General features: G+C 42.4%; 1 long non-coding RNA gene across 1 annotated transcript; it reads right to left on the minus strand.

The window, feature by feature from the left end:
• Nucleotides 1-27,568, minus strand: LOC136490670 (uncharacterized). The gene is made up of 3 exons (XR_010767837.1): nt 27,400-27,568; nt 26,635-26,712; nt 1-248 (listed from the first exon to the last, which is right to left on the minus strand). It is a non-coding gene; the product is annotated as an uncharacterized lncRNA (long non-coding RNA).

The raw sequence follows: 27,568 nt of genomic DNA on the forward strand, positions 1-27,568 counted from the left end.
TATAGTAATAATGCTCGACACTAATATAACAACTATGTCAACTGATTAATTAACACAAGCGGTACATAGATAGCATAGTAAAGGTTCTGCTCCCTATAGACTTACATAACTAAAATGAGGTAGATGTGCTCCGCTCCTTTAGATTGACACTCCTTGATTAGCTTGTTAGCCAATGCAGCATGGAACCCCTCTTGTTCCTCCCATAGCCATTGCACGAAAATCGTTCAAAATCATTGAGACTCTAAAACCTACACAATGCAAAGCAGCAGAATTAATAATATTTAACATATCATTGGTTTAGTTACCAAGCCAAAATTAGACTATATATAGACTCAAAATAACTCCCTACCTGAACAAAGATATGTCCTAACAATAAAATATAGCATATGCACCTTTACTGCTCTGCTAATGACTCCATGAACAAGGGAACATAAGGCAGATAGTGAGGTCCGTTCTAATAAATACTCTAGGTACTTTTAGGATAGCGGACGACCCGAGCAAGGAGGACATGAACTTTTCTGTGGCTCATGTCATATGCCATCATTGTTCTGTCCTCCCCAACAAGGAAAATCAAATTCCAATCTAGGTGAACTGCAATCACTTTGTAGTCTACATTGGCAGCCTTAGAACCGAGTCCAATATTGTCCAGTCCAAATATATAGCTGCAGCATGTTCACCGTATGCTTCAATGTCCATTTACTAGTGCCATAGTCTTCAAGGATCTAGATTGAAAGGTCAGATGTATTGAAAATATCAGCAATACATCGGCACAACTGACCCTAATCTCCATGGATGGACACTGCAGTACCTGGTGGCCTAAGAATTTTCCTCCATGTCTTTTCCTCCATATCAACAGCAACTATGTGGGAACCTCCAGCATGCGTATAAAACCATTAAGAAACATAGTTCCTGAAAATTTGCATAATAGAATATCCTCTCCCCATTCAGATTCTTTACACATCCATGCTCTAGTTTTGGATGAGTAGATGCTGACAACTAACAGCCCAGGCGACCTTACCCATAGTTCTACAACATGGAAGTGCGATGAGATTGTGGGATCAAACCCCAAGCGAGTTGAACCATAACAAATGTTGCTATATGGCAGTACCACTGATTTGCTAGTCATCGGATTGCAGACAACATAGCGAAGCCCAATGCACCAACAAAGGAAGAGGCCTATGCAGCAATAGGAGATGACTAAATCTTGAATGGGGAAGGGCAAGAAGGAAAAGGAGGGCTAGTCACCGGTGAAGCGATGAATCAGCATTTGCCATTACAGTTGCCATACATGAATCTAGTGAGAAACTGGGGCAGCTCCTTACAGTGCTTAGGTTTAGAGATGAGGCGGTACCAGGAGCGACACATACACTTGCAGCTACACATGGTGCGGGCGGTGAGGCAGTGGAGGATAAGGACCAAGACATTGTCTATGAGGATGTCTACTTCATTCCTCTTGTTGGTGGCCTCCTCCTCCATCTTGACTAGGATGTGGTGGAGCAAGGCCAGCGATGGAAGCGGCAGCGCTATCGCCTAAATTAGAGTAGGAGCACCTACAGGGATGTGCTCGTGAGCTCCTTAATGATTAGATGGAAGCTTGATTCATGCTCAGATGAGACAAGAGGGGAATAAAAAGCCAAGAAACATGGATAAGGGAAGTGCGAGAAAGCATTACCCTTGCCTTTGGATCTTGCAACAGTGAGCTTGAGCAACCATGACGGTGATGAGTACTAGCCTGGTCACCGATGGATCTGTGTGGGTGTGCCGATGAGGCGTACCATTGCGGAGCACTAGCTTGTCGAATGTGAGTGGCACTTGCATGTCGATGTGTAGGTGAGGAATAGTAGCACTTGAGGAGGAGATGAATAGGGTGGTGGCTGGGTGGGTAGCGGTCTTTGTAAGCTAACTACAAACGCGCCAAAAATTCTAAAAATGTGTGGGAGTCTCGTGCTGGCTTGCAAATTTTTATGATATCAGCGGTGAAGGCTACTGACATTGGTGATAGGGTCTTAACGAAGATGGTACGTAGCACCTAACGATGGGCGTGTCATACATAAATTTAACGTCGGAAAGGAACAAAATATTATGAACATTATTTTTGCAGGTTACACCAAGAAGATGTTAGCACCTAATGGCGAATAGCGGCGATGATACAATTTTTTCAACGACACTTATATCCGACAATGACATAATTGTACAATGTCGATACTAATTTAGCTGGGCCTTAGTAGCTTACTGAACACACAACGTACTTTTTACAATAACAATGGATGCTATTGGTATTTATTAACTTGTCACTTGTTTTAGTAGCCACCTATTAATTACCTACATCTCCTAACATTACTTTTCTAGGTTGTCATCCCTAGTGATGGTGCTAGAGATGCTTGTTGGTACTGCCTAGCATCACTACTAGAATGATAATAAGTAGTTCTTTATCATTTTATGTGACTAGAAAGAATATAAAGATATATGAATGAAAAGGAATCTACAAGCGCACAGATAATTATACCATTGTAGTTCTTCACCCGAGAGTATTCTAGGTATCGTTATTTATATTCTACCATAGGGAAGGTCTAGCATGGACAAGTATTGATAATTTATACCATTAATAGAGAAGTAAACCATAGCCAATATTCTACTCATAACAGGGGTAAGTCATAGGATAAGAGATATGAAAAGTATTGATCAGTGATGATGATAAATCACTCAGAGTACTCCTTTCTATGGCATTAGCATGGTTAGGTAGAATATTAGAGGAATAATTCCTAGGTCATTCTTAATTACAAGTCAAAGCATACATTGATTAGTGCAATTACACCTAGTAATCATGGCTAAGATCATCTTTATATCTACACATAAGGGATATTACTAAGGAAGATTAATGTGAGGGTATGGCCCCTAGTATCCACAAGACAAGACATGGGCCACACCATTAGAGGTGGCCTAGCCCACAAGATCAAGGCGTGCACGACACTGGTCGACGTGCACCGCAAGATATTGTATAGTACCAAATAGGATACTTTCCTTATAACCTTACCCCTCCAGAGTATATAAGGAGAGGCAGGGGTCCCCTAGTCGCCAGATACATACATCTTCATAGATCTCATATTCAATACAATACACCAAAGACACAGGACGTAGGGTATTACGTCGATCAGATGGCCAGAACCTGTCTAAATCGCTGTCTCTACACCTTGTATCACCATCCGGTTCCTGATTACGCGCACCCCCACCGATAAATCTACCATCGTGGGATAACCCTCGGTTGACTGCCGAGCATCTTTTATCGATAGTTGGCATGCTAGGTAGGGGTGTGCGCTTGATCCATGGCGGGCCAGATGGGATCTCAAGATTGACGCCGCCTGTGGCTCCTTCAGCAGCCCTACGGGCTCAACATACTTAGCGTCCGGTCAACACTGACCGGATGCGTCCGGTCATGGTTTTCCCTCTCTGGAACCTTACTATTGTCGACCGGACGCTGGGACTCAGCGTCCGGTCACTTCACCTCTCAGTGTTCGGTCACTTCCAGATGACTTCACCTTGATCAAATGAACTGACCGAACTCTGCGCCAGCGTCCGGTCACATCGAAGCCAGCGTCCGGTCAGCATTTGACTCTCCATTCACTTCCAACTTTTGATCATACGTGAATGAAGTTGCTCCAATGGATCTAAGGGCTTTTTAGGAGCTACCTAGTGCTAGGTTTAGCAAGTGTGCACCACACCTAACCCACTAGACTTACCTAGGTCAAGCTACCCAACCATACCCCCCTTAATAGTATGGCTAGAAAAAAACAAAGTCCTAAACTACTCTAAGTGTCTCTTCAACTTCAATCGACACTTAGAACTAGTCCATCCTTAACCTTGTCATCCATCCTTTGAAAACCGAATCGATTTCCATCGTAGGGGCATGACCACCATGATAGCCCAATTGATCTCCATTACCATGACCTAACTTAATTGCCTCTGCAAAACACATGTTAGTCATAGTAATCACGTATTGTCCTTAATCACCAAAACCCACTTAGGGGCCTAGATGCTTTCAATCTCCCACTTTTTGGTGATTGATGACAATACCACCTCGAGTATGTGAAAGAGTTGAGGTTTTTAACATGCTTGGTTCATATAAGCTTTTGACAATAAGAACAAAAGAGTTAGGCAAGCTTATATGACCCAAGCCAACATGATGTACTCAAAAGATATGAAATAAGCATGAGTACAAGTAATAAAGCTCATTTGCATTAGAGTAAAAAGTGGAAGCAAAGCAAATGAGCATAGCACAAGTGATATGATATATAAATAATTCAAAGTAGAGAGCACACATGTCATATATCACGATCACATAGATATCACTATCACATAAATATAGTTTGATGCATAAAAGTAAACACACGAATGCATAATAGTGTATCACACATAAAAACCAAATATAATAGATAAACTAAGCTCCCCCTAGATATGTCGCTCCCCCTAAGACTAACATACTCGATCCCTCTCCCCCTTTGGCGTCAAACACCAAAACCTAAGGGTTGGTCGGCAGGGCTGCAGCGGACGAGTCGGGCGCTGAGGTATGAGGAGCGAGCTGGAACTATGTGCCATCATCATTAGACCCTAAGCTCTAAGCTATCTGACCCTGTGTAGCTAGAAGCGATGCTGAAGTGGTCTGGGTCGGATCAAAGACTGGAGCGGCCGTAGACTGTGCAGGTATCGCTGAAGCAGGCGGCTCTGATGATGCAACAGAAGAAGGGAGCGTCTCTGTAGTCTTGGTAATAGGTGCAACTATAGACGGACCTAGGACATGCAAATATGGTAGAGTAGGCTGCCCTGTCAACTCACTGAAAGTCGCTCCTAGACTCCTGGAGACTGAGGTATCTAGCACTAGCAGCGAGGAAGTCTGAGCTGGTGTGAAGCCAGTCTGAAGAGGTGTGAACTGTGGGGCTAACACCGGCGAGGTAAACCACTGGGACACCTACTCTGTAAGTGAAGCAAACTATGCTGGTGGCTATCCCTAACTTTGAAGCCCACTAGGCTATAAAGCTAGAGTCATAGAAATGGTGGTAGTCTGACCAAGCTGGGGTGAAGGCTGTGGCGGTGGAACCCCAATAGCTGTCACAACATGCTGCATAAACCCAAGTAGCTGCTGTTGCATGAGAAGTTGCTACTGATGCATGGCCTGCTGCTGCTGCTACTGTATGGCCTGCTGTTGCCACTGAAACTCATCCTGTCGAGTCTGAAACTGTGCAAAAGTAGCGGCGGTTTCCTGAGCCTAGCGAGCCTGATCCTGCCTCATCCACTCAATTATGGCAAGTAGAGCGAGGTCTGTCTATGGTGCAGGTGGAGCTAAACTGGAGCTACTGGCCTCATGATCATGTCGATGTGGAGGCATATGAGGAATGTCCCAGTAGTCCTCATTTGAGCTGTCACTGGGATTGCTCTTGACCATCCCCTCCTGCTGAGCATCAAGCTCCTCCTCCTCTATAGCTGCTATGCCCCTGATAGTATCATCCTGCTAGGCTGTAGTCTCTGGCACCTCTAGACGATGGTGTGGCTAGCTAGGTGCACTCAGTGTAGTATGGCAGATCATCTAAGTTAGGTTGTATGCAAGGAACTCTATAGTAGCACCACTGTACTCTGCTAGCATCTCAGGCGGTCTCACTGTAACAGCCCTATGAATGAGAAATGTGATCCAGTGAGCATAGGACAACTAACGGTGACATCTGAACCCCTCCAACTAGGTAAGGGCGAATATGCTCTCCAGTTGCTGCTACAATGGTCTCAATGTTACACACCCTCTGAGATCTGAATACTGCTCCACTGTTAAGATATGCATTATAAAAATCTTCCCGCAGAGGTGTGTAGAAACCCTCTGAAGCACGCTCATCCTGCCTCGATGGAAATTACTGCTCAAAGTCCACAAATCTGAGCTGCTGAACCTGCTTGGCTGTGGCGGCCCTCAAATCCAAGTAGGTCACTACAGGCAGACCCTGTGGTCTAGGTGGTGGATGTGAACCCCTCCGCTATGTCTCTGACCTCGGTGTGACTAGAGCACGGGTACGACCAGAGCGACGAAGCTGTGGCTGAGGTGCCTGCTTTGTCTCCTCGGCCTACTCTCCCTCCTGAGTCTGCTCTGCTGGCTGTGGCTCCTACTGTGACTCCCCCTGAGGCTGACTCTCATCCAAGACAACTTATCGTCCTGCAACCATGACAGTCCTAGCTGGACCACCATGATGGTGCTCAACCTGCTCTAGTACAGCCCTCGTAGATGGTGAGAGCTGATTTGTGATCTAGACTCCACCTCTAGCACCGCCTACCTCTGCATGCTCTGCTGCTGCTGCAACTATAGCTACTCTAGCTGTATCTGCATCTGGATACTTCTGCTTCTTTGTTGCAAGCTTCTTCATCGCCTTGCCTTTTGTATCTGCATGCTGGCGAGGCAGGGGCCTCGGATCCTCATCATCGGGACCACCTCCGACATTCTTGACATGAGCCATCTGATGGATCTAAAAAGAATAATTGCCGCTGACAAAGATCAACTACCAACTGTCACTTCTGAGGCTTGGCCTCGATCCGTACTCATGAGCTTGGCCCCGAGTTGACTAACAACTGCAAATAGGACCTCAACGGCATCGACTCGCTGCACGATAGAATAGAGGGTATACAAATAATTTTAATTATTCATCTAGAGATACAAAACCCTAAGAAAGCAAGCAATTAGGTGCGAAATTAGAACCGAGGGCTTGCTACCTGACGAACCGGTGATCCGAAAAGAAGAGGAATGACAATCGGGGAGCCATCGGAAAGCACTGTGAAGCTAGGGTTCTAGCGAAGCAATGTGGCATGTATTGGCGATGCAATGTGATGAATTGGCCGTGGAGAGGCGATGTGGGCACTGGCACGCGCTGGTGAGGTGATGCTTGGTGGTGCTAGGGCATGATGGCGCTAGAGTAGGGCGTGGGCACGGTGGCGCACAGGAGTGGCGTGGGCGCGGTGGCGCACAGGAGCAGCTAGGGCGAGCTAGGCGTGGGCGCGGGCGCGGTGTTTCGGCAGGCATCAAGGCACGGCTGTGCAGCGGCAGAGGCAAGCTCGACGACGCTAGGGTTAGGGCCCGGGCGAGCTTTGGCGTGGCGTGGAGGCTCGGGAACGGCGATGTTGGCACGATGAGATGATTAGGTCAAGGTACGACGCAATTTATGGTGGCCCCCAATGTGACCGGAAAGGAAATAGAGAAGAGTTGGAATCCCGCACGTTTTCTACTGATCAGACGCTTTGGTGGTAGCGACCGGACGCTACCACCCAGCATCCGGTCGATTCCAGAGAGGTCCAAATCTCCTAGAATCACGACCGAATGTGTTCGGTGAACCCCGACCGGACGCGTGTAGAGTCTGGTGCAAGCTGTCTCCTTCGTCGTCGATCGATCGGACGCTAAGCCACCATCTGACCAGACGCTGGGAAGGCACTGTTTCAGCGTCCGGTCACTCCTTCTCAGCAGCAGTTCACCTCCTGTGAACTGATCGGACGCTGGACATCAGGGTTCGGTGCAGCGTCCGATTACTCTTTTTGCAGCAAATCTTTAAAGTCCTTCGTGCTGCATGTTCCCAATCAAGTCCCAACTTCAATAAGATCCAAATAAGCACCAATTGGGACTGATGTGAGTGACCTCTCTCAAACCCTCAAAATTTTTTAAAATATTTTGCCTTAGGCTATAATTCCTTTTAAGAAAATAGGCAATAAGAGGACAATTGGAGATAAACGACAAAGCAACATTCATGCATATGCAATGCAATACTTGAAAGTAAATCTAGTTGCTTGTCAAGTTTGATCCAAGGTTAAGCTTCTTCACATGCTTTACGGCGGTTATCTTAACCATGTTAGACAAGCCCTATATGCATTACCATAAAGAGTAAACATGTTGTATATTACAATGCAATGTATGGGACAACACAAGCTCATTTTTAGTGAAGTTACTAAAATCAAGAACATTGAGCTCATTCCGCAATCGACAAAAAGTCGCCTCATCTAGCGGTTTAGTGAAGATATCCGCCAATTGATCCTCGGTCCTTACACCTTCTAATGAAATATCATTCTTTGCAACATGATCTCTAAGAAAGTGATGGTGGATATCTATGTGCTTGGTGCGAGAGTGTTGAACCAGATTATTTGCAAGTTTTACCGCACTTTCATTATTGCACAAAAGTGGTACTTTTTCTAGAACTACACCATAGTCTAGCAAAGTTTGTTTCATGTAAAGAATTTGTGCACAACAAGCACCCGCGGCAATGTATTCCGCTTCGGCGGTGGACAAAGCCACACTATTTTGTTTCTTGGAGGACCAAGACACAAGTGATCTACCAAGCAAATGGCACCCTCTGGACGTGCTTTTTCTATCAACTTTACAAAGGCCAATGCTTGGTGTGTGTTTAAGATACCTAAGAATTCTTTTAATGACAATCAAATGAGTTTCCTTAGGATTAGCTTGAAATATAGCACACATACACACACTAAACATGATGTCGGGCCTAGATGTGGTTAAATATAACAAGCTACCAATCATAGAGCGGTAGAGAGTTTGATCAACTGTGTTACCTCCCTCATCTAGGTCGAGATGTCTATTAGTTGGCATTGGAGTCTTGATTGGCTTACATTCATCCATCTTGAATCTCTTGAGAAGATCATTTGTATATTTTTCTTGAGAGATGAAAATCCCTTCTCTCATTTGCTTGACTTGAAAACCAAGAAAGAATGTAAGCTCTCCAATCATTGACATCTCAAACTCCTTCGACATCAATTCACCAAACTCTTTGTAAGAATCTTCATTTGATGATCCAAAGATGATATCATCAACATACACTTGACAAATGAAGATGTGCCCATCAAGCTTCTTGGTAAATAGTGTGGTGTCGACCTTCCCAATGGTGAAGCCCTTCTCAATGAGGAAGTCCCAAAGGCGCTCATACCAAGCTCTTGGGGCTTGCTTAAGCCCATATAATGCCTTGGACAACCTATAAACATGATTAGGATATCTAGGGTCTTCAAACCCGGGAGGTTGATCAACATAGACTAGTTCATTAATAAAGCCATTTAAAAATGCACTTTTCACATCCATTTGATATAATTTCATTTCATGATGTGATGCATATGCAAGGAGGATATGAATGGCTTCTAGTCTTGCAACCGGTGCAAAGGTCTCTCCAAAATCCAAACCTTCAACTTGAGAGAACCCTTTGCAACTAGTCTTGCCTTGTTCCTCACAACAACACCTTGATCATCTTGCTTGTTGCAGAACACCCACTTTGTTCCAATGACTCTTGCACCTTTTGGCCACTCTTCAAGTGTCCAAACTTTATTGTGGATAAAGTTGTTCAACTCTTCATGCATGGCATTTATCCAATCTGGATCTTGAAGAGCTTCTTCTATCTTAGTAGGCTCATAGCAAGAGACAAAAGAGTGATGAGCAATAAATGAAGCAAGTTTTTGTGAGCGAGTCATTACACCCTTTGATAGACTCCCTATGATGAGATCTTGTGGATGATCTTGTAGTAGAGGTGTATTTCTTCTATTGACCACTTGAGGAGGAGGTTGTGGAGCATCAACATCTTGTGCTTGTACCACCATTTGATCATGGGAGACATAAGTAGCTTCATTTTCTACTCTCCCATCTTTATCACCATCTTGTGGCACACTTGATGAAGAAGGTGGATCAATCACTTGTACGTCATCTTCATCATCTTTAGGCTTGATGTCTCCAACCGGAATGTTCTTCATATCCTCTCTCAATGGTTCATCACCTACATCATCAAGATTCTCATGTGCTCCTTGGGAGCCGTTAGATTCATCAAATTCCACACCATATGTTTCTTCAACCAAGCTGGTCGCATGATTAAATACTCTATATGCTTTGGACTTTGATGAGTAACCAACAAGAAAACCAATATCACAACGTCTTTGAAACTTCTCTAGGTGTTGCCGCTGCTTGTTGATGTAGCATTTGCAACCAAACACCCTAAAGAAGGAGACGTCTGGCTTCTTCCCATTGAGCAACTCATAAGGTGTCTTGCCAAGGAACTTTTGAAGGAATAAGCGGTTGGATGCATAGCATGCGGTGTTGATAGCTTCCGCCCATAGAGCTTTGGGGGTGTTGTACTCAATTAGCATTGTTCTTGCAAGAGTGATCAATGTCTGGTTCTTTCTCTCAACTACACCATTTTGTTGAGGAGTATATGTTGCGGAGACCTCATGCTTGATCCCAACTTTATCACAATAGGCTTCTATGTTTGTGTTGTCAAATTCTTTCCCATTGTCACTTCTAATCTTCTTGAGCTTCACTTCAAATTCATTTTGTGCTCTCTTGGCAAACTTCTTGAAGCAAGATGCAACTTTGGATTTGTCATGAAGGAAGAATACCCATGTGTATCTTGAATAGTCATCTACAATCACAAGATAATAAAGATTTCCTCCCAAACTCTTGTAAGTTGTTGGTCTAAATAAGTCCATGTGAAGGAGTTCTAGCACTCCTATGATTGACATGAAAGCTTTTGTTGGATGAGTATTTGCAACTTGCTTGCTAGCTTAACATGCACTACAAAGTTTATCCTTCTCAAACTTCACATCCTTCAACCCTCTCACCAAATCATTCTTCATTAGCTTCTTGAGTGAGCTCATCCCAACATTAGCAAGTCTTCTATGCCATAGCCACCCAAGTGTTGTTTTGGTGAATAGGCATGTTTTCATGTTAGCATCTTCCGAGGTGAAATCCACTAAGTATAGGTTGTGGTATCTAAATTGTTTGAATATCACTTGATCGTCATCTTTCTTAGATACAACAACTTCCTTCTTGGTGAACAAGTATTGGAAGCCAAGATCACACAATTGTCCAACGGATAGCAAGTTGAAGCTCAATGAAGCAACATATAGCACATTTGAGATAGAATGATCATTTGATATTGCCACTTTGCCCAATCCTTTAACCTTGCCCTTTGAATTATCTCTAAATGTGATTCTTTCTTGTCCATCTACTTCTTGATCTAGTGAGGTGAACATACCAGGATCACCGGTCATGTGTTGTGTGCAACCACTATCAATAACCTAATGGTTTCCACCGGTCTTGTAGTTCACCTACACACAAGAGATTAAGCTTTAGGAACCCAAACTTGTTGAGGGCCCTTCACCTTCTCAACAAGTGACTTTGCTACCTAAATTTTCTTAGGCCTATTCTTGTTGGGAGGTCCTAAGAACATGACTTTCATCTTCCCACTAGAATCCTTTCTAAGCATATAGTGAGCATTAAAGGCAAAAGGTCTAGCATGCTTGGGCAAGGGTTGTGGTGGTGGAGTTTGGCACTCATGGGCAAAGTGACCTTCTTGTCCACACTCAAAGCATCTCTTTGGCTTTGGCTTTAATTTGTGTTGTTGTTGAGCTTGAGCCTTCTTCTTTTGGTTTGCCAAGTACCCAATGCCACTTCTATCCATCTTCATGATGGTGTTCATTAGTAGCTCACTTTGAAGATGCTTGCCTCTTGTGAACTTGCTCAAACCAATCTTGAGATGCTCTTTCTCTAACTTGAGCTTCTTGTTCTCTTCCTTGAGAGCATCATTGTTTTTCTCTTCCTTGAGCTTCTTGTTCTCTTCTTTTAGCTTCTTATTCTCAAGCATCAAATCACCATCATGATCAAGAATTTCTAGCACAATAGTGTTGTGGCTTTTGATTTCTTCAAGATCTTTCTTGAGCTTTTCATTGTCATTCTTGAGCTTGACAAACTCATCATAATCATCGGCCTCAACCACTTGCTTGCCCTTGCTACTAGAACTTTGCTCAATACTCTCAATGATCAAATCATCACATGATGTAGCTATATCAATCTTAACAACATCGTTAGTAGCATCATGTGGCTCATTGGATAGAAATTCTAGAGCAATGACAAGATTATCATGATTAATCTTAAGAGTAGTGTATTCTTCTTTTAGATTGTTGTGGCTAGTGATGAGCTCTTTGTGCATCCCCTCAAGTTTATCATGTTTATCTTTAAGCTCTTTCTTAGAAGATTTGAGCTCCTTGAGTTTGGATGATATAGCATCCTTTGCTTCTCTAAGCTCAATACTAGCCTTTTCCGCCATATCACATTTTGCTAAAAGTGAATCATTCTTAGCCTCTAGCTTTTCATTCTTAGCTCTAGTCTTTATAATGATCTTAGTGTATTACTTTAGCAATCTAGCAAGATCATCATAAGAAGGTGATTCATACTCATCATCATCACTATCGCTATCATCATTACTAGCATGTTCGTCACCACTACTATCATCATCATTTGATACCTTGCATTCATCCTTGTCCATAAGGCATAGGTGTGTAGAGGATGATGGCGGTGGTGGCGGTGAAGATGATGAAGAGTCAATAACAATGGCGGCCACCTTCTCGTTGTCACTATCATCATCGGATGAGCCACTAGATGAATCAATGTCCATGAGCCAATCACCGACGATGTATGCCTTTCCACTCTTCTTCTTCTTGTGGAAGTCCTTCGTGCCATCTCTCTTCTTGTATGGCATGTTTTCTTCTTCTAATCTTCTTCTTCATTACTTGAGTCATCTTTCTTGCCCTTGTACTTGTTCTTGAACTTGTCTTTCTTGGGCTTGGTGCATTGGTGTGCTAGATGACCAAGTTCTCCACAATTGTAGCAATCCATCTCGGAGATTGGCTTCCTTCTAGAGCTAGTGAAGAACTTCTTGCCATCGAATTTGATGCCACTCTTGTTGAGCTTCTTTAGCATCTTGGTGGGTTTTCTCACCATGAGTGCAAGACTTGCATCATCAACTTCATCATCACTTGAGCTCTCATACTCAAGTCTTGCTTTGCCCTTCTCTTGGCTAGCTTTGAATGCTAAGTCCTTGTCTTTCTTCTTGGTAGAAGATGAGCCATCTTGTGGCGTGATGTGCATATACATCTCATGAGCATTGATCTTTCCCAAGATTTGTGTCGGTGTGGTGGTGGAAAGATCATCTTGATGAAGCACGGTCACAATATGCCCATATTTGTCAATGGGGAGGACACTCAAATTCTTTCTTACAACATCAGATGGTTGCATTTGAGTGAGTCCAAGCCCATTGACTTCCTCTACAAGAACATTCAAACATGAGTACATCTCATTAGCACATTCTTTAGGAAGCATCTCAAAAGAGTTAAGTTTTTTCATGACAAGATGATAGCGTTCCTCACGCTCACTCTTTGTTCCCTCATGGAGCGCACAAACGTCCGACCATAGTGCATGGACGTCTTTGTGGTTCCTCACTTGGTTAAACACATCTTTGTAAAGGCCTCTAAAGATGGTGTTTCGAGCCTTTGCATTCCATTTCTCGTAATTCACCTCATCGCCTTGTAGGTGTGTAGCATCCTGAGGTTTTGGGAAGCCTTGTGAGGTAGCTCTAAGTATTCCAACATCTAGAGCTTCTAAGTACGCCTCCATGCGAATTTTCCAATATGGAAAATCATCCCCCTCAAAGATAGGAGGAGGTCCATCCCCATGAGACATCTTTCTCTAGGCTGTTAAGCCTAAATACATGAGCACGAGGCTTCGATACCAACTGAAAGGATCAAGATGCCCAAGAGGAGGGGGGGGGGGTGAATTGGGTTAATTCTAAATTTCTTTGCAATAATTAAGTCCTATGGTTAGCCCAATTAACCCCTTATGCCTAGAAAGTGTTTCTATTGATCTACCGCACAAAAGTTAAGCAACCTAAGTTCCAATCCTACTCTAGCATGACAATTCTATAAATGTAAATGACAAGAATTGAATTGCTCAAAGTAAATGCTCAAAGTAAAGTGAGAAGGAGGAACACGGTGATATTTTGCCGAGGTATCGGAGAGTCGCCACTCCCCACTAGTCCTCATTGGAGCACCCACGCAAGGATGTAGCTCCCCCTTGATCTGTGCAAGGATCAAGTGCTCTCTACGGGTTGATTCTTCGACACTCCATCACGGTGAATGACCCACAACCACTCACAACTTGAGTTGGGTCATCCATAAGCTCCGCCGAATGATCACCAAGCTCCCAATCACCACCAAGCCGTCTAGGTGATGGTGATCACCAAGAGTAACAAGCACAAACTCTCACTTGACCACGACAAGTCTAATGAGAAGGGTGGATGCACACTTTGCTACTCTTGATCTCACTAATGAGGGCTCTCTTTGGGATTCTCAAATCTCAAATGAGGGCTCTCTTTGGGATTCTCAAATCTCAATCACCTCACTAGGACCTTGCTCTTCTTGGCACTCACAAAGGTGTTTCTCAGCTGTTGGAATGAGCAAAAGTACCCCCACACATGAATGGAGGAAGTATTTATAACACTGGCTGAAAAATGAACCGTTATGTGCCTCTATGGGGTGACTAGACGCTCCGGTCATGTTGACCGGACGCTTCGGTCAGTTCACCCTGAATTCCAGTGATCAAGTGGTGACCGGACGCTAGATAGCGTGCGGTCAGCACTGACCAGACATGTCCGATCATGATTTTCGGAGTCGACCAGACACTGGGACTCAGCGTCTGGTCAACACTGACCGGATGCGTCTGGTCGTGGTTTTCCCTCTTTGGAACCTTACTATAGTCGATCGAACGCTGGGACTCAGTGTCCGGTCACTTCACCTCTCAGTGTCCGGTCACTTCACCTCTCAGTGTCCGGTCACTTTCAGATGACTTCACCTTGATCAAATGAACTGACCGGACTCTGCGCCAGCATCCGGTCACACCGAAGCCAGTGTCCGGTCAGCATTTGACCCTCCATTCACTTCCAACTTTTGATCACATGTGAATGAAGTTTGCTCCAATGGATCTAAGGGCTTTTTAGGAGCTACCTAGTGCTAGGTTTAGCAAGTGTGCACCACACCTAACCCACTAGACTCACCTAGGTCAAGCTACCTATCCATACCCCCCTTAATAGTATGGCCAAAGGAAAAACAAAGTCCTAAACTACTCTAAGTGTCTCTTCAACTCCAATCGACACTTAGAACTAGTCCATCGTTAACCTTGTCGTCCATCCTTTGAAAATCAAAATGATTTCCATCGTAGGGGCATGACCACCATGATAGCCCAATCGATCTCCATTACCATGACCTAACTTAATTGCCTCTACAAAACACACGTTAGTCATATTAATCACATATTGTCATTAATCACCGAAACCCACTTAGGGGCCTAGATGCTTTCAGGCATTTTTTAACCCAAATGGATTACAGAGGGGAAGTGATTGTGTTACATATGATTGGTTCAACTTGGTTCATAATCCGTTATTACCTATAATCGAATACCAGTCCATTAAAAGATGATATTGCTGCTCCTGAGCTATAATCCGTTACCAATAGCATTGCTTTCCATTTCCCTTTGCACTTGTGTTTACTGTGGTTTAACCAAACAACACATAGTTTTAGTTGCTAACTACTATGCCTCCTATGGTCATGGCTCATACAACAAATCAGGGCACATGTCACCCACCAGACCACCATGCCTTGCACTCCCTTCCCTCATGACTATGACCTCCTCCTGTGGCTTCTGCACTAGTGTTTGCATTTTCCCAAGTCCCAATTGATCCCCATCTCACTCTGTTGTCTCCCCATATTGGTTTGAGGGTCATCGCAATAGGGCACTATAGCGGCAAGAGCCATAGATTCACACCGCCCTCCATAGATCACCGTCATCTCATCATACATCACTTGCTTGGCTACTCCTAGAGTCCCTAATCTGAAGGGGCCATGATGTCTACAAGGGATAGTAATTAGGTTACTGTTGACGATTGTTAATGTCAATCATAAACTATCAACATATCCTACATATATACTTAATTCCATCACCAAACAAAGGTATAGGGGTTTAAACTAATGGATTCCACAAGTTTTGGTAAATATTTGTATGTAGGAGAATTTATCAGAAAATAGCCCCGGGACCACTGTCATACACTCCAAACAAGCAAACCAACATCGACAAGTGATTCAACTCGCAAAAACTACAAAAGGCAACAAAAATGGAGTCTAGGAACCACCACAAGAAGGGGAGGTCCACTTGCTAAAATGGTGGGCCAGCTAGCCTTGTGGGGAGGCCGCTCAGCCCACTCCAGAGCCCGTTCACTCTCTGCCACCTCGTAAGCGTTTTCAAGATCTGCACCATTAATTTTAAGGCAATTTTAAGTTGGTTCATCCAATGGTGATCGAGGGAGTTGATGCGGATGATGACATGGTAATGCCTTGCCCCCTACTCCATCTCCCCTATATAAGGTGCCCCTACCCTCTCTAGGAGGCCATATCTCATTCAGATCAAGATACACCACAAGAGAGAAATCCCCATAAAGCTCTCAAGATGTAGAAGTAGAACAACTCTAGTAGAGAGTTAGGGAGAGTTAAGCTATGCTAAGGTTCTAGAGAAATCTTCAGAGGTCGGGTATATCTTTGTATCTTACCTTTGCAAGACTTATGCTTTAATATAGTTATCTTCTCTATCTATTTTTATGCCTTTCATGTGTATGGTTAGTATAGTTATCATATCTTAGCATGGGATCTCCGCTCGCATCGAGTGCTTTAGTTATCATATGTGACTAGAGTAGTAGTCCGTAGTATATACATGGTGTCTAGACTATAGGTTACCTAAGATTGCGCTCAATCCTATGGTTAGTTGTGGTAGCCCTAGAGGTGATAGCTCTGTCAGGCCGTTGTAATCCACCATGTTTGGATTGGTGTTCGTAGAGCTTTAGGCAGCCTTCCCCCAACTATGCTTTCTCATCCCCTCGAGAGATGGAAAGGTACTATTGCTCCAAAGTGTTATTGCGTGTGTTCGCTATTTTTACCCTTGAATTAGTTATACCCTATAGAACCAAAGTAATAGAGAAGTATTTAGGAACCTTGAACTCACCCATTGTCCTCTCAACTTAGCAGGACTGCTCATTTATTATGTAATTCTCCTATGTGTGTGTTATTATTCATAACTCTTATCATTATCAACACTTACCCCCACTTTAGTTTAGTAGGTATACTAGTTAGTAGATACATGATGGTGAACTATTAACTTCTTTAACCATTGTTTACCTGTAGATAAATATGATACCTTGGAATACTTCTAGGTGAAAGCTACAGCGATATCCGTACACTTGTGGATTTATCTGTTTGCGTTTGAAAATGCCAACAAGCCTTGTGGTGCCATTGCTGGGGACACAATTGGCGTAAAGATTTTAATACTAGCTTGATGTCTACTAATTTAGTTATTACTAGCTTTTGTGGGATTACCCCTGTTCTATTGAATTGTGGTATAGACAGGACAATAGATGTCGTTTTCGACCTTTCGGCGAGTATCCACAAGAAACGAAGAAAAGAAGAAGACATATTGAAGATCTTAGGGTGCCTGAACATTCAAGATCAATCAATATTGGAACCCTACCATCTCGTAGGTTTGCATACACATATATATTATTCTAACCATGTGTAGATTGGAGAAAAAGGTCGACATCACAAGAATTTAAATCACATCTCAAGTGATGAATACAGACGTTGCACAGCTCACAAATTCCATGTGAGTCATGGTAAGTATGATAAAAAATGTGAGATAGTCTTGCTCATGGACTTTAAACTTAATGAGTAGTTGTCTTTTAACTTTTCGCATTCCATTGCATGTTTACTTTGAATAATCCATGAATCCACCCCATTTAGTTTGTATTTTCTTATGTCAAATCCACAACACTATTTAGTTCCATGCATATATTTATCCCATTTGCATCTTTATTAAACAAAGAAAAAAATATGAGCACATGAAGTCTCATGCTTAGTAAAAAAATCTCACCAGCTCTTTCACCTCTATTTGAATAAATCTCTATATTGCTTTCATGCTATCTCTATATTGCTTTCATGCTACCTTTTGTCTGCTATTGGTTTGGAAGTACTCAACATACTTCCACAGGCTTTTAAATTAAGCGTGGTGCTTAGGTTGAAATGCCTTCCTTAATCAAAATTAGACATGGAGTCTAGTTTGGTTATTGAACTAAAAATTGCTTGTGTAGACACTAGATATTTTGTTGGATTAAGACCTGCAGAAAACTCTCAAATTTAATCTAGGTAAGTCAAGAGATGAATTCACATCAAAGATGAATCAAGGCATGTGATGAACTCCAATAACTTTGCGCAAACAAGACCCAGCTCATTCTTCATGGAAGTAAGAACTGTGAGTATCAAGGTTTATTCACTTATCTTTTGTTGCTATCTTTGCCATGAACCATGCTAGAATGCAACAAACACATAAAAATTGCTATAAGAACATGATAAACAAAATCTATGCTAAAATAATTCTAAAAAAACATCCTTTAATTAGCATAGAGGAAAATCACAAAAATTATGGACAACAACCCGTGTTTCAAATTCGTTATGTCCCCCCGGGTATGTGTCTATTAACATTTTGCAGGAAAAAATGAATATAAGCTATGCCTATTCAAGGTTTGGTATGAACATGCAAATCTAGAAATCACCACTACAGCTGTGGAAGTGGATGAAAAAATTGACAGGCTATGAGCAACATTAAAGAGAACATAACATTGAGCCTTCCCAAGACTCAAGCTAAGATCCTGATAAGAAACAGGATGTAACCCACCTCGTATTAGCCAGAATATGCTTGCTTTTATCATCTTCGAAAAGACCGGCTCGCACGTCGGCAACAAGGACCAAGATGATGGGATGCCACCACATCATGGCATACGTTCTCATGCCATCAGACATCATTGATCAATGGTCTATCGATAGTGTCTCGTAAGACGGCTAGCGTATTGCTAACAAACAAAGAATAACAACTCTTCACCACGCCGTTAGAGGACAAAGACGATCAAGGAGGAACTTGAGTTTGCATCCCCAAAGAAGACCAACTCGTCAACCTAGAATCAACAAAAATCAAGAAGGGTTGACGGGAGAAGAACAAGCAACTGTCCAAATGGTACACATGAAAGGTGAGGTATGCTCAATGGACCTAAAGCCATGAAGCCCTCACTGATAGGTAAATCGGACAAGATCCCTTCAGGAAAATATTCAAATTTTGTTGGGAAGTTTGGAGATCATTCGTAGAAACAAATTAGGGTTTGAGGTATTCTTCAAAACAATTTTACACATATTTGCCTTAATCTGGTTGAAAAATTTGAAGTAGTGGTGTACAATAAAGACACATTATTTAAAACATGAACATGGGATAAAGATTCTATGCTAACTAAAATGTTAAAAACCTACTTTTTTCTGTAGCATAGAAGATGACCTTTAGCTCTATGACAATACTATCCTTGCTTTGAATTATTTGTATATATATTCCTTCGGGTATGTGTTGTCCACTAATCTTTTGCAGGAATACAACAATGAGAGGAGCAGAAGGTCTAAACAAAGTGCTGAGATTCACAAAAGAAAGAAGAAGGTGGCACCACCATTAGAAGAGCCACTACTGGAGGTACCACCACAAGAATTCTCGTCCTCAAGAGCGAACCAAGGTACTCGATCAATGAACTTCGCAAGAGGGAGTCCTGTTCGAAGGACTTAAAACACCGAACCCTCGCCAAAAGGTAACTCATAGTTATCCATGTTTATTAATTTAGCATTTTCATTCATATCTTGATCCAAAAAAATAATTATTGCATACTCATATAAATTAGATACATAACTTTTAAATTTTAGCATGTTTAATTCTGCATTGCATTTAGAAAACCTGTATGCATGGCATATATAAAAAGAAAATAAAAAGTTGTAAGTCTGTATAATAGACTTAGTTTACTTTCATTCTAAGTTTTGCATCAAGAAAACCTTAAAGCCCCATATGAGCAACCTTGTGGCATGTAACAACCCATATGAATGTTCATTGTGGTATGTTGACATTTCTTAGCATCATATCTTTACTAAGTTGTCATCCCTAGCAATGATGCCAGAAATGCTTTGTTGGTAATTATTAAGAACACATGTAATATATATATATATATATATATATATATATATATATATATATATATATATATATATATGTTAAGTATCTATAAGTGCACATATAATATACCATTGTAGCATTTCACCCAGGAGTATACCAGGTATCGTTATTTATATTTTATCCACAGGGAGGAGCGATGGGGTGGCATAGAGATATTGACAAATATGCATACTGATGACAAGATCATTAACTCTCATGCTATAGCAAGGGTAAGTCAAATGATAAATAAATGATAAGTGTAAGGCATTGATAGTAATCCAGAGCTAGAAATAGATACTCATAAATATAGTATGGCTAGGCAGGAGATTAGTTAAGAGCAAAAGATTCCTAAGTCATTCCTTATTTACTAAGTCTTTTGTACACCCAAGTATATACACTCTCATCTATAATATAATTAACTCTGTATCTATGCATAAGGAACATTACTAAGGAAGATCAAGAACAGAGCTTGACTCCCTTCGCAATCGGGTTCTACTTGCTCTACAAACGGGGAGTGGACTACAAAGAACTCAACGGGAGTGTTACATCCACGATCTACCACATGACCTAGAGTGTAGAATGCATCCGTAGGTAAATAATATTTTAGCACCACGCTTACATAATGTCGACCACTTAATTCACTTGAGTATTGAGCTAAGCGCTTTGTGAACATATGCATATATTCATAATCAATCATGACTATATCAAGTATATAACTAGAGCAAACTAGGAACATAATAAATAGCAACATATTATTGAAGTAGCACAAAGTCATAAATAAAGAGGGATACTATGGATATACCAAACTCCAGATGGCAAATCCAGAATCCTGAGCAATAGCCCAAACTCTACTTGAACCTTGCTAGCTAGTCTATACTAGAACTTTGAAGAATTGGGGCTCTGTTCTCTTCTCTCTAGAAACCCTAGTTTCTGATATACTCTTGACTTATGGCAGTTGCCAAGGGAGGGGGCAAGGGCTGGTATATATAGGCCAGAGCATCAATCCTGAGCCCTCAGATCAAACCAACTTGAATAAACAGTGTAGATGCAATGCTTAAGGCGATGGAGAACCGACGTAGCGAGGCAGAGAATGATAGGTGGGGCTAGGGGCCAGCCGACCTACAGTAGGGGCCAGCCGACCCCACCTGGCAACGCCTCGGTCTCCACTTTGGTGTGGTGTCTTCCTGAGTCTTCTAGAACCTTTTGGGGTAGTTTTCGCTGTGGATAAGCGTGATTTAATTTGATGTTTTGATCCTCATTGATAGTTTTCTGGATAAACCCTACTGAAAACATAGATTCACCAAAACTCATGGAAATTGTCAGTTTAAACCCCTAAGTCTATGTTGGTGATCATTTTCATGCATGATTTCAAGTTATGTTGGTGGTTTATGATGGATGATAACTACCATCAACATGGTGGCAATAAAATAAAAAAAATAATAAAACTTATAAAAACAAAATAAATCAAAAGCTAGCTTGGGGGAGATACATCCCCATGAATAAGCCAGCTTGGGGAGGAGCATCTCCAATTATCCAGGTAAGTATCTTTCCACTTCATTTTATTTTTAAGCATTTCTAGCAATAAGATAAAAAAGTGTATGCTTAGTACCAATAGAATAAATATAGTTGGGAGTTTAAGACTTTCTCCTCAATAAACTTTTGATGGACATAATGAATAATTGCTCCATTGTAATTCCTCTCAAATGCCTAGTTTTCAGTCCGAAATCATCCCGAGTATTTGATAGACTTTATTTGATATAAGAACTTACTTTGAACTTGATACTCATAGGCAGCGAATGCTTATCTAAGTCTAGGTGGTTGATGGATATGATATGAGATGGTCTGAGCTGCTATTTATCTAGTTCCAAAGTGAAACTAAGTTTTGAAGTATTTTCTTTTGAAAAATGAAAAAAATAATCTTGATGAGTTTCTGTATGACAAAGCTAAAATTCCTACCAATGCCATATATATCTAGATTAGAAAAACCTTCCACTTATATGTTGCTTGTATATGTGTTGAGTTTTGTCAAGCTTTGTTGACCCTTATGAGAAGTCTGTCATGCTCTTAAAATCAGGATCACGTACACTCCACCCAAATATACACTACTCCTACACTAGGAGTAGGCGTAAAAACATACCTTCCATTTAGATCTACCCAAAAATGTTCTACTCCTACACAGGGGTAAACATAAAAACATGTTTGTTAGGTTTCCACTCAAAATAAATGCTCCAAGTTCTTATTCATATCTTTCAAAGTTTTGCTGCAGCAAAGAGACATGGGGCCATGCAAAAGGTTGAAAAAAATAAAAAAAGAAAGAAAAAAATTGACACAAAGATGTCTAGAGTATTTAAAACAATGGGTACTTAGATGCCCGCCTGAAAAAAAGAGAAGAAAAAAAAGAAAGATGAATAAAGATAGTCCCTGTTCTTTTGCAAAATATTTCCAAGTTTCAAGAGGGACATATGTGTCAAGGAGCATAGTAGAATTTGGTTAGCCACCATATATATCCACCAAACATTCCACATGCATGCACATCTTGATTTGATTGTATAACATTTTTCTCTTTGGATCCATTGTTTGACCTTACAATATATGCATTGCAAGTATGCTCTCTAGTTTATCGCTACCTATGAACTCCACAAAGGCTTTAGGAAGAAAAGGCAACAATTAGATATGCCTTGAAGAGGATCTACGAATACCACATATAAAAGAGAGTTTAGAGAGTGAGGATCCAAAAATACCACATATAGAGGGATCTGAGAGTGTCATACAATGGAATCTTTGAGTTTTGTTTTAAAAACTTATAAAATACTCTGGAACAATGGTGGAACGAAGAACTTGAGACATAGTACTTGACTTAATCATTCTGTCTTTCAATTGCTCAAGACCCAAGTGAAGGCTAAGAAGCCCCATGGTTGAAGGTAATATGGGTAAGTTTGAAAGTTAACTCAGTTTATTTTAATCCGGAGGAGAATTTTTTATTGAACGCATGTGTACTTTTGAGGCGTGAAAACATTGTAGCAACTCTAGATCTGTTGTTCAAGTTTAACTTTGCTCAGGGACTAGCAAAGGGTAAGCTTAGGGGAACTTGTTGACGGTTGTTAATGTCAATCATAAACCATCAACATATCCTACATATATACTTAATTCCATCACCAAATATAAGTATAGGGGTTTAAACTAATGGATTCTATAAGTTTTGGTAAATATTTGTATGTCGGAGAATTTATTTAGAAAACAGCCCTGGGACCACTGTCATACACTCCAAACAAGCAAACCAATGACAACAAGTGATTCAACTCGCAAAAACTGCAAAAGGCAACAAAAACATAGTCTAGGAACCACCACACGAAGGGGAGTCCCACTTGCCAAAATGGTGGGCCGGCTGGCCCAGTGGGGAGGCCGCCTGGCCCACTTCGGAGCCCGTTCGCTCTCCGCCGCCTCATAAGCGTTTCCAAGATGTACACCGTTAATTTTAAGGCGATTTTAAGTCAGTTCATCCAATGGTGATCAAGGGAGTTGACGCGGATCAATGACGTGGCAATGCCTTGCCCCTTACTCCATCTCCCCTATATAAGGCGCCCCCTACCCTCTCGAGGAGGCCATACCTCATTCAGATCAAGATACACCACAAGAGAGAAATTCCCACAAAGCTCTCAAGATGTAGAAGTAGAATAGCTCTAGTTGAGAGTTAGGGAGAGTTAAGCCATGCTCATGTTCTGGAGAAATCTTAGGAGGTCGGGTATATCTTTGCATCTCACCTTTGCAAGACATGCTTTAATATAGTTATCTTCTCTATCTACTTTTATGCCTTTTATGTGTATGGTTAGTATAGTTATCTTATCTTAGCGTGGGATCTTCGCTCGCATCGAGTGCTTTAGTTATCATATGTGACTAGAGTAGTAATCCATAGTATAGACATGATGTCTAGACTATAGGTAACCTGAGATTGCGCTCAATCCTACAGTTTGTTGTGGTAGCCCTAGAGGTGACAGCTCTATCAGGCCGTTGTAATCCACCGCGTTTGGATTGGTGTTCGTAGAGCTTTAGGCAGCCTTCTCCCAACTACGCTTTCTCATCCCCCTCGAGAGTTGGAAATGTACTGTTGCTCCAAAGTGTTATTGTATGTGATCGCTATATTTACCCTTGAATTAGTTATACCCTATAGAACCAAAGTAATAGAGAAGTATTTAGGAACTTTGAACTCACCCATTGTCCTCTCAACTTAGCAGGACTGTTCATTTATTATGTAATTCTCCTATGTGTGTGTTATTATTCATAACTCTTATCATTATCAACACTTAACCCCACTTTAGTTTAGTCAGTATACTAGTTAGTAGATACATGATGGTGAACTATTAACTTCTTTAACCATTGTTTCCCTGTGGATAAATACGATACCTTGGAATACTCCCGGGTGAAAGCTACAACGGTATCCGTGCGCTTGCGAATTTATCTGTCTGAGTTTGAAAATACCAACAATTACTTAAAACTATAGGCTCTAAAAATCACTTATAAAAATGTCCACAGGTTCTATCTCTAGATGTGCACTAATTTTTTTCTAATTGTTCCTATGTCTAACGCAAAAAGAGTTTTGCACTCTAGGTTCCAACCCTATCAACTAACATATCAAGCTAGATTAGGTTATGATAAATTGTACTTTTGAACATCCTGTTGAGAGTGTAGTAGTAAGTTTGCAAACCTAAAACTTTGCCAATGCTGCCTTGATTTGTATGAGGATACATAAACTTGGTTCTGTCTGCAGGCAGGACTCCCTCATCATGGATTCTATCATACTCCAAATCATCTTCTCCAAATCGAAGAAAGAAGCAAACATCGCATAAGTGATGGAAAAAGAATCACCCTCAATCGACCAATGAAGCACACCCACTGTTTCCTATATGCTGCACTCTCATCAAAGTAGGCAGCGGCATGAAATTGAGTGATTACCTCTGTGTTCCACTCATGCTGATAGCCTAATAGAGTCGTTAAGCCCTTGACCTCACATGCCTCTATAATCAGAGTGAAAATGGGATCATTGTGTCTTGCCATGGCATCCCAATCAATATGCTGCATATAATCACTGGAGTCGCCTTTGATAGAATTGTTGTCTCATAGTAATCTTGCTGAAACGAAGTCTTGAACCTATAACTGAAGAGTTTTCTGTTGCAGTCAAAGGATTTATCTTTCTTTCTTCCCTTGCAACCTCTGTCATCCCACCAACTTTGTAATCTCTGGGAACTTTACCATAGCGAGGACGGGCCTCTACACCCCTAGTGGCACTGGCTGTCCAGCAGGCCCCCCTACTGACTGGACCTCTATTGCCTGACTAGAGGCTGCTGCTGACGGGCACCAAGCCCCTACTGCCTAGTTAGATGCTGCTGCTGACTAACACTCAACCTCTGCTATTTGACTGGAGGCCGCAATACTGCCGCATCATCCTCATCACCTGCATCAAGGGGATCGATCCTGTAGTTCTCATCATCATCAGCCTCATCATCATCATCAGTATCTGTGGCCTGAGCTGCACCTTCTACATCAATTGTCATGGTGCCCCTGGGAAGCTGCTGAACACGCTGAGCTGATGATCTCCTTGGCCTCTAAGCTGCTGCCCCACTGCTCTCTGGAATATCCTGAAGCACCTACAACCACATCTTTGTCTGTCCCTTCTCCCACACTACCGGAATGCACAGGTTTGCCGTGTGCCCACGGCACACGGCGAAGGCAAAAAAACACTCGGCAAAGACTTTGTCGAGTGTTGCCCTCAGCAAACGGCACTCGGCAAACACAGACTCGGCAAAGCTTTCTTTGCAGAGTGTTTTTTGTCGAGCACTCGACAAAGACGTTGCCGAGTGCAAAACCCGACACTCGGCAAACATTTTCCGCAAAAAATAAAAAAAACAATTGCCACCACCAGCCGCCGCCCACCACAGCCGCCGCCAACACCAGCGCCCAGATCCGCCAACACGCCGCCACGCCCGCCGCCGCCACCAGCACACCCACGCCGCCACCATGCCGCCGCCAGCACACCCACGCACCACCACCACCGCCGCCTGCCACCACCAGAGCCCAGATCCGACCGCCACCGGCCGGATTGGGGAGAGGGAGGGGCGGCGCCGAAGAAGAAGGATAGGGAGGGGCGGCGCTGGGGAAGAAGAAGGCCGGGGAGGGGCAGCACCAGGGAAGAAGGGGAGAAGAAGGGGAGGGGCGGTGGCCCGGGAGAGGGAGGGAGGGGAGGGGCGCTAGGGGCCGGGTGCCGGGGAAGAAGAATGGAGGCGGCGCTGGGGGCCGGGTGCGGAGGAAGAAGGGGAGGGGGCCGGGTGCGGAAGGAGGGTTGGGACGCTGGGGAGGTTATGTAGATATTTTTGTTTGCCGAGTGTCCCAGATCGGGGGCACTCGGCAAAGTTTTTTTTCCCCATTTTTTTCTTCTCCTTTTTCAAAAAAAATGTTGCCGAGTGCAAAAAAGAAAACACTCGGCAAACCCTTTGTTTGCCGAGTGCAAAAAAGAAAATACTCGGCAAACCCTTTGTTTGCTGAGTGTAATTATTTTGTCGAGTGTTTTTCGCGAAACACTCGGCAAAGATCTCTTTGCCGAGTGCCTGAGGGAATACACTCGGCAAATATAAAAACACTCAGCAAATTAGAGGTTTCTGGTAGTGCCAGTGAGGGATAATATAATTTTTGGGTCTCACATTCCATCTCCATCATTGATAGAGCGCTCTGTCTCCCCTTTCCATCCTAGCTGCCCTTGAGATCAAATAGATAAATATCTGCAGTGCATAAGATCTCAAAACATAAGATTTAGAATTTACAATTTAATTCATACAACACATGTGACACAAGCATATACCACACATGTGTATCAATTAGCTCAACGATAGATATGTCATTGATAAGTCTCAACACCACAAAAGATGTGCAAGGAATATTTATTTACACATACACATGTTGCAATATTTCACATATATGTATAAATAAGCGTAAGTGATAGATTTTGCACAAACTGATTTCTTAGAAGCTGCACAGGTGGTTTAAAGAGCTGCTAGCATCACATAGAAGCCATAGAAATTTAATCCAGGCTCTAAACCAACTTGTCATGGTGAATGCTTACATATGTGTTTCATTTTTTGATCCAAAATTGTCACCGTGAACCAAATTAATCCAAATATATTTCATTTGAGCTCTACAACAGATAGGAACTGCAAAAAAATATTTTTGGTGATCAACAGAGCGCTGTACTTGTGCCACACCGGGCAGGACTAGCAGAACTGGCCTGGCTAGTTCCTACGGCCTACACAGGGCTGCAACCCTATTTTCTTCGATTTCTCCAAAACCAGTCCACCAAAGTTCGATTCCTTTTACACACAACTTCTAGGGCATAAGATTAACATTCCTACCCAATGGATTTGAAAGTTACAGCTTGAATCCATAGATCGGGCAAGGGGAGCTTTAAATACCTCGGGGAGAATGGAGAGACGAGAACCGGCGTGAGGAATCGGCCTTGCTGAGAAGGGGGCCGGACACCAAGGCTTGGATAAGCTTTCTCCTTGATTCAAACTTTGGGATTTTGAGATTGGAAGGAGAGAACAAGAGGGATGCCGTCAGCCATGGAGTAGAAGGAGATAG

The sequence above is a fragment of the Miscanthus floridulus genome, chromosome 1 (assembly GCF_019320115.1).
Source record: "Miscanthus floridulus cultivar M001 chromosome 1, ASM1932011v1, whole genome shotgun sequence".
Taxonomy (NCBI): domain Eukaryota; kingdom Viridiplantae; phylum Streptophyta; class Magnoliopsida; order Poales; family Poaceae; genus Miscanthus; species Miscanthus floridulus.